General features: G+C 39.9%; 1 pseudogene; it reads left to right on the top strand.

Annotated features, from left to right (window-relative positions):
- The first annotated feature begins 5,867 nt into the window (after positions 1-5,867).
- LOC122035565 lies at positions 5,868-5,966 on the top strand (annotated as a pseudogene).
- Positions 5,967-8,961: the final 2,995 nt, after the last annotated feature.

The following is an 8,961-nucleotide window of genomic DNA, read 5'->3' as shown; positions in this document are numbered from 1 at the left end:
CATCCTCGAGACACCTGCCACCGACAAATAGCATGGTCGGTGGCCGGAGTGGACAGAGTATCGTACGGTGGAAGTTTCCACCGTTACGTCAGGGATATTCTTGGACGATTGCGGAATGGCGTCAGACATGCTTTTCTAACACAACCCTACTGAGGTATGTTTGGGGAAGCGTGCACGCATCGAGAAGTGTGCTTGTGCCTCCCCAGGGTCCTATATAAGGACCCCCAAACTTCGACTGAGGTATTCGACTCTCATCACTATAGCCACAGTAGCGTTACTTTGCTCCTCTTCTTTTTCGCTGCCTGACTTGAGCGTTGGAGGGTCGTCGCCGGGAAACCCCTCCCAGCTCGGCTTCTTTGCAGGTTCGCCGGAGGTCTACACCATCATCAGAGGATAGCGGAGAGTGCCACATCCCCAGCATCCATCGACTCAGCGCTCGAACAGGATCATATAGAATTATAATAATAATTTTAGATCCTTACATGAGTGTTGACGAGTGGATCATATATGAGCGGAGGTTGATATGAAGGACGTCGCGAAAAGAGGAAAAAAGGGGCATGATTTGGCACGGTTGAGTCGTGCCTAGTTCTAGAGGCACGGCATGCCCAGGCACAAGTGTGCCCACCGAACATGGCTCGGCACGCTTAGGCACAGGCATGCCCACCGAACACAGCATGGTTGTGTCTGGTTCTGGAGGTGTGGCACATCGAGGCATAAGTATGCCCACTAGACACGACCTGGCCATGTTCGGATATGGATGAGTGACACGACCAAGATGTTGGGATATATACTATAAGCCTAGCTTTTGTATGAACATCTGTTTTGAAATATTTTGAAATGAATATCACTTTAGTCAAATGTTTGCATTTTATATTTATATATATATCAATGCAGTTGTCCATTTAATTTATATTGTAGATAACATGGTGTGTGGTGTCACACAGAAGATTATGTTATCGGTTCCTTATAAATTATAAATAGTAGCTCACAACCAAGATGGATTGGGACAAACCATTGCAACAATTGTAGTGTAATTTGGTATTAGTCTGTCTTGACTATAAAATTACACTATTACACTATGTGTGTATTGAGCAGGACTATTTGAGGTTGCTTTCAAGATTCGAGCATCATCCAGTAACCAAAATGAAGTTTGAGAAATCACCATGGAAACCAAGTATTAAACAAATAGGATGAATCATGACTATTTCAATGATATCAACTATTCAAGTTAAAGTAAAGTGAAGTGAAGGTAAGATCCTTAAGGTTAAGCCAAAACTCAAACTTATTTCTATATGATACTTAGCTCACAACATGTTACACAAGATAGAGAAAAGAGGTACACTAAACATACTAGCATCATTTACAATATCATGAATCAAGATAAAGAACATGCTAACAATTTTGCTTTTGAACAAGTAAGCATAAAAGTGAGGATTGATGTTTTCTTCAATAGGGATGCCACAAAACTTTTCAAAAGACAGTCAAATGACTATCAAAAACAATTCAAGCAAAACAAAACAAATGCAAAAACTAAAAATTGAAAGTGCAAAAAACAAATATTTTTAGGTTACAACCCCCCCCCCCCCCCCCCAGACTTAAACTTTTCATCGTCCTGATGAAATCAATATGGTGGTGGAGGTGGATGAGGGAAAGGAGGTATGCATGGACGTCCAATAGGAAAGCTAGGAAAACTTGGAGTCTCACTCAGGATCCTATGATACTCATAGAGGGCATCTACTTGTTGACTAGTAATACTCATGCCCTGCATAAATTCTCTTGATCAGTATCATAGTCCTGAACAAATTCGGCCACTTGACCTTGAAAATTCCTCGTGAACTAAAAATGATTCCATACTTCTATAAACCGGTCATCTGATAAAGAAAAGTGACCCTCCAACATTACTCATTGGGCATCCTGCTTCTCATGAAGCGAGTCTAGAGATGCATGAAAATCAGAAAAATCAAATCTGGAACTACCCATACCATAGGTAAAAGAGTACCTAGCAGGTTCCGGATGTTCAGAAGGTTGCGGATGTCCAGATGATGAGGGCTCAAGGTGGGGCTCTGTGTCTCCGGATATGGAAGAAACATTCTCAGGATCTCTATCAGTGATTACCCAATTAGCAGGGTTGCGGATAGAGGTGCGTTCGAGATAAGGAAGAGGTAATGGAAAACTATTTTTCCTAGGAAAAGCAAAACCATTCTCATCCCGACAAATCATTTTCATAGCAAGACATGCATCAATGTCTATCATGTCATTGCCATGAATAACTTCCAACCCATCTAGATCAAGTTCCAAATTTATAACTATTTGAGTAATCAACCCACCAAAAACAATTGATCCCGAGGATATCCTCCCGGCTCTCACCAAGGTTTGTAAAAAATGAAAATCGGAATCGAAGTCAACCTTATGTAGCTTAGCCCACAAAGCATAAAGTTCCACTTTCTTAATGACTCCGTCACTTTCCCCTCTACCAAGAATAGTTTTACTCATAACACGATGTAAATATCTAAAAATAGGGTTTTGTATATGAGAAGCTTTAGCTCTAAAGGGTCATAAGGTTGATTTAATCAAGTAATCAAATTCCAAAAATGATTCCAATTAAATCTTGAGTCAAACCTGCGAGAGTCACCGGTAGGCAATTCGAAATAATTATTGAAATCACTAAATGTCCACTGAAACTCTTAATTCATTAGTCTAAAAGTTATTTTTCCAACAAAATCATCTTCATTAGCAAAGGGAGCATTTAGTGAACTCAAAAACTCCAGTATGATACGAGAATATGTAGGTAGATGTGTGTACATAATATCATTCCAATCAAGGGACTCAATCATCCAATCTACATCATCCCTAATTCCTAACATGTCTAAAATAGTTGGGTCCATATAACGTGTACACACAATCTTTCTATTGACAAGAATTTCAAATCTAGACTTATGATCTTCATTTCTAAAAATAATATTGAATTTATTATCGTTACCTTCGTCATGTGTTATCCTCTTTCCCTTGCCCTTTGTCGGTTGCTTTCCTTTTTCTTTGGTTGGTTCCCTTCCTCCGCTTGATCCACCGCTTTCTTTGTGAAGTCTCTTCAAAATATTAGACATGTTACCAAGCTTGAGTAAGGAAAGGTGTTGTTTTGTTGGAGAAGTAAGTTCTTGTAAGAATAGATCTTGAAAGACAAGCTCTTTGGGACTAGAAGTTGTAGATCTTGAAGATAGAAGAGGAGAGAAGCGATGTTAAGATCTAGATCTTGAGAAATTTGTGGAGAGAAATGAGTTTAAGATCTAGAGCAGAGAAGATTTAGAAGAAATATTGAAGAAGAGAGGAGTTTGGGAGAGATGAATGTCTTGAGGATGAGGGGTGTGTATGGCCGACACGGCCTAGGTATGGCCATGTCTTCTAGACACGGCCAAAGTAAATGGCTCTACACGGGCCATGTAGATCTACATGGCCCCAACCCTCTCCTTCTCAGGTTGGTCAGCACGTCCGTGCCGATTGGCATGGCCACATCCATCTTCTTCTCGGTCTAACTCACACAGCCGTGTGTGAGACACGACCTCATCCTTTTCCTCTTCAGGTAGCCTTGCTTAGTCGTGCTGGATGGCACGGGCAGTGCAGATTCCTCCTTTGGATTTTTACACGGCCATGTGTGGGACACGGCCGGGCACATCTCTTCCTATGGAATTATCACACGGTCATGTGTGGGACACACCGGGCAGTTTTTCTTCTCGGGAACCCTTACACGACCGTGTCTTAGAGACACGACCCATGCATAATCCTTCTCTGCAAGTCACACACGGTCGTGTATGACACACGACCAAGCTCTGTTTTGCTCAATCTTAGACGATCTCGCTCCTTCCCAACTTCTCCAACGCCTCCATGCCCATGAAGAAGTCATGGCTAGCAAAATTTCAACCTGAAAACAAAAGTAACAACAAATTTAAAAGTACTAACTAATGAAATAAAAAACTACAACTGAAAAATACTAAAGGAACCCTTGGGTTACCTCCTAAGAAGCACTTGTTTAAGGTTTTTAGCTCGACCGTTCTCCTTGACCCTTTCATCTTTTTCTTTCCCTAGGAGGGCAGACGTATTTCTCATTTTTATTGGGAGGCCTCCTCCCAATATCACTTGTCGGATCATCTTCCTCATCCGGTGGCCTCCCATGAGGATCGAAATTTCAATCCTCAAACTAATAAGCGTTTGCCCTGCTGCGAACACTTAATAAGAAAGAAGAGACATGGTTAGAAGAGTTAGACAAATCATACTCCAACCATTCCTTACCGATTACCAATGAAAGCTTATGGTTTTTAACATCAATTATTGCTCCAGCAGTTGCAAGGAAGGGTCTTCCTAATATGATTGGAATCTTCGGGTCCTCTACCATGTCCAGAACTACAAAATCTGTGGGAATTGTAATCCCACCAACCTCTACCAGCATGTCTTCAATAATTCCCATAGGATATCTGCAAGAATGATCAGCTAATTGTAGTGTCATGGTAGTAAGTTTCATGTTTTTAAGACCTAACTTATTACAAATTGAATAGGGAATGAGGCTAACACTTGCCCCTAAATCACAAAAAGCTTTTTCTATGAATTCAGATCCTATGTTGCAAGGAATGTAAAAGCTTCCTGGATCTTTAAGCTTTGGGGAAATGCTCTTCTCAAATAAAGCGTTACTTTCCTCGGTATGTGCAATGGTCTCAATATCTCCCCTTCTTCTCTTGTTTGACATGATGTCCTTCAGAAATTTGACAAACTTTGGCATTTGTAGAATAACATCAATTAATGGAACTTCAACACAAATTTCTTTAACTTTTTCCAAAAATCTGTCAAATTCTTCATCTTTTTTCAGCATCACCAATCTTTGAGGAAAAGGGACTACTTGATTCTGTGGGTTATGTGGAAGAATCTCTTCAACCTTATTGGTACTTCCCTCCTTTTCTTGAATTTGAGATGGTTCAGGCGTAGGAGGAGAGAGCTCTTCTTCAGTTTTCATCCCTTTTGGAGCAGTCCCTTGAGGATCTCCCAAGGTTCGTCCGCTCCTAAGCTCAATTCGATTGCAATCCTCTATTAGATTAACATTAGGTTTTCTAGGAAATTGTCCCGGTGCTCTTGAAGATGATGAGGCTAGCTAGGCAATTTGGCTATCTTGAATCTTTTGATGCTTTTCAGAATTATCCATTCTCTGAGTTACCTTCGAAATATCTTGCTTCATTTCATTTTGATTGAAGATAATTTCCTCAAGCATCTTCTCTATTTTAGAAAATGGATAGCTTTGAGAAGATTGTTGTTGTTGCTGAAAATTTTATTGCCCTGACTGGAAATTTTGTTTGCCTCCCATGGATGGTCCTTGTTCTTGATTGTTTCTATAAGAAAAATTAGAATGATTCTTCTACCTAGGGTTGTATGTGTTGGAATATGGATCATTCTGCCTTTGATTAAAACTCATGATAGCGTCACATTGCTCTAATTGATTTATTTGTACAGAGATAGCTCCCAAAGGGCATGAGTCTTGAGAATGATCAGAACTTCCACATGTTTCACAATAGCAAACTATAGCATTCACTGTATTAGTGCCAACCCCCATATTTTCTAGTTTCTTTGTAAGAGCATCCAGCTTTGTAGTCATTAGAGTGACTGCATCTACATCAAATTTTCCTGATGCTTTTGTTGAGTTTGAATAAGAGTAGCCTCCACTTCTCTCTGTTGCCCATTGATGATGATTCTGTGCTACACTCTCAATGATTTCTTCGGCTTCATCTAAACTTTTGTTCATAAGTGCCCCTCCAGCAGCTGAATCTAGGGACACTTTAGTATGATAGTTAATGTCGTTATAAAAAGTGTGTAACACCAACCATTTTTCTAATCCATGATGTGGGCATTGTCTGAGCATATTATTGTATCTATCTCATGCTTCAAATAAAGATTCTGAATCGGATTGTCTGAAGCTTGCCAATAAGATTTCTCATATGAGCTGTCTTGCTAGGAGGATAGAACTTATCTAAGAATTGTTGCTCACATTGTTCCCAAGTGGTAATGCTATTTGGAGGTAAGGAATTCAACCATTGTTTAGCTCTATCTCTTAAAGAAAACTCAAACAGTAATAATTTAACCGCTTCTGAAGGAACACCGTTCATTTTCATGGTACCGCAGATTTCATAGATGACTTCCAAATGCTGATTAGGATCTTCATACGGTCCACCTCCAAACTGATTTTGTTGTACCATATTGATTATTGTAGGCTTGATCTCAAAGTTATTTGCTTCAACAGAGGGTCTAGTAATGCTTGAGCGAAACCCTCTAGCATAAGGTGCTACATAATCCTTAAGTGGTCTATTCACCATATTTGATTGTTCTTGTCCTTCTTAAAGTTTTTGCAAGATTTTCCTTCTATGGAATGTTCTATCAATCTTGGGATCAAGAGGAAGTAGATCTCTTGCAAAATTAGATCTTCGCATACAAGAACAAGAGTAAAGAATTTGATTTAAAGAAAAGAAAAGAATAGAAAGAATTTAGTTTACAAAAAGAATGAAAGAATAATATAATGAATGAATGAAAGAAATGCAATGAATGAAAACAAAGAACGAATGCAATGAAGGAATACAAAACAGAATTAGAAAACTAGTTACAAATCAAAAAAGTTTAGTCTAACTCAATTGATAATCTCTAATATTATAAGTGCAGTCTCCGGCAACGGTGCCAAAAACTTGTTACGTCACCGCAAGTGTACGGTTACGTCGTTAGTAATAAAAGAATATCGAATCCACAAGGACTGGTTATAATCACTAATGATGTCTCAAAAGTGAATTAGCTAAACAAACGATTAAAAGATCATTTACAACTAAAGATTAGAAGTAAAGGTTAAATGCAGAAATTCAGTTTTATAAAGGTTCTAGGAGTTTTGGTTTCTTTGTGATATTCATCGATGTAATGCAATCTACCAATTCTTGTCCTCAATTGTAATGTTTTCGTAAGAAGTCACTAGTTATCTTCTGTAGAAAATACCAGCCAAGGATTCACATCTAAACCTTTAGTAATCAAAGAGTTATGGTTCCTATGAAGTCCGTTAGCGGGGTAGCCCTGTCATGACGCCCCTCGGTCATACGACATAGAGACGCATCACTAATCAATTCACGTTAAGATATAGAGTTAAGCAAATCAATCCGTCCTACTTCATTGTAGGTTCTTGCTTTACCGCTAAAGGTGATCCCCTAAAATGTCCGTTAGCAAGGCAACCCTATCACGACACCCCTCGACCATCCAATTTAGCGAATTCCTCAATAAGATTCCACAAAAAATATAAACAACCAATCAAGAATGGTAATTAGGCACAAAATGCAACAATCCATACAAGAATATGGCAAATCCATGAATCCTTGAATCAAGAATAAGAGTCGAATCAAGAATATGGCAAATCCTTGAATCAAGAATATGGCAAATCCACGAATCTTACATCACAAGTACTCCTTCCTTCCTAGAACAAAAGATCTATTCCATAGAAGGTGAGGAAAGAATCGAAGATAAGAAGATTAAAGATATTCCGATCCAAATCAAGAAAATAGAAAGGAATGCTTATCTCAATACGACGAGTGATCTTCGGAACCAATCCTCCGCTCTTGGAGTCGAATCTTGGATAGAAATCACCTTCCGAATGCTAGAGACTCGCCCAAGAACATATTTCCCCAAAGGGAGAGCCCTCCCCTTTCAAAGAGGAGGAGGCTCTATATATAGAGGAGGACATTTGGGTGTCACACGACCCAGGACACGGCCGTGGGAGATCCACATGGCCAAGGCATTCCTCCTCTCGGCCAAGGTCACACGAACGTGCCATGTTCCACTTCTGCCTGCTTGCATGGCCGTGTGAAACCACATGACCTGGCTAATTCTTGTCTCTGAAAGTATTGCACGGTCGTGTGGCACACATGACCATGCCATTTTTCGGCTCCGGAAAGGCTACACGGTCGTTTAATCATACACGGTCGTGTACTGGCTGGCTGGAAAAGGTGGCACGACCATGTAACCTCACACAGCCAAGGCACTCTCCCTTGCTGTTGATGCTACACGGCCCTGTCATGACAACATGGCTAGGGTCATTCCCCTTTGCAAGGTCGTGTGGCACTCATTGCCAAAGTCATTTTTCCTCCATTTGGTTATATAATCAGTCACGAACATCAATTCTTCTCCAAATTTGACTCCTGAAAACATGAAACACACAAGAGCATATCTCCGAATAAAGAAAAGTATTTACGCTAGAAGAAAAGAAAGGAACATGAAAGTTCATTGATAAAGCATGTATAAAACATAAGAATGTGCGTCAAAATATGCTAAACAAGTGTATAAAATCTACTGTTACGAACCGCAAGTGCATGGATTCGTCGAGTAATAAAAATATCGATTCCACAAGGACTGGTTATAAGCAATAGCAATTATTCACTTAGGTTTAGCTAGGCTACCAATGGTTGGGAACAATCTAAAGAAGAAAGGTCAGGAAGAAGAATCGAGAACTGGTAAGTTGAAGTGTTAAACTTGGTTATGAGGAGTCCTAGGAGGTTAGTTTCGTTGCGGCGGTGTTGATGTGTCACGTTCTATCCTACACTCACTGTCCTTCAACACACATTTGTCGGAAGCTAAAGCGACTATTCTTATGTACCAGAATAAAGAGGAGCCCTAAGAAGTCCTGTTACGGTTTACCCCTATCACTAGGGCACCTCGGCAAATCTTGAGGGCACAACTTTAATTGGTAATGCTAAGAATAGAGAATCAGAGCTAAGCTTGGTCTCTCACTTCCTTGAGGGGAATTTGCTTCTCCTTTCAAGGAAGTATCCTAGATATCCATGAACTGTTGGTTGCTACTCGGAAAGCCTATAGGTTCCACTGTACAAAAATTTTGTACAAAGGTCTGAACCTTTTCCTAGCTACCATGTGTTCTTTTAAATTAAATTTTGGATCTCCTGCGGA

The sequence above is a fragment of the Zingiber officinale genome, chromosome 11B (assembly GCF_018446385.1).
Source record: "Zingiber officinale cultivar Zhangliang chromosome 11B, Zo_v1.1, whole genome shotgun sequence".
Classification (NCBI taxonomy): Eukaryota; Viridiplantae; Streptophyta; class Magnoliopsida; order Zingiberales; family Zingiberaceae; genus Zingiber; species Zingiber officinale.
The sequence above is the reverse complement of the archived record's forward strand: the minus strand, read 5'-3'. Positions and strand labels throughout refer to the sequence as shown.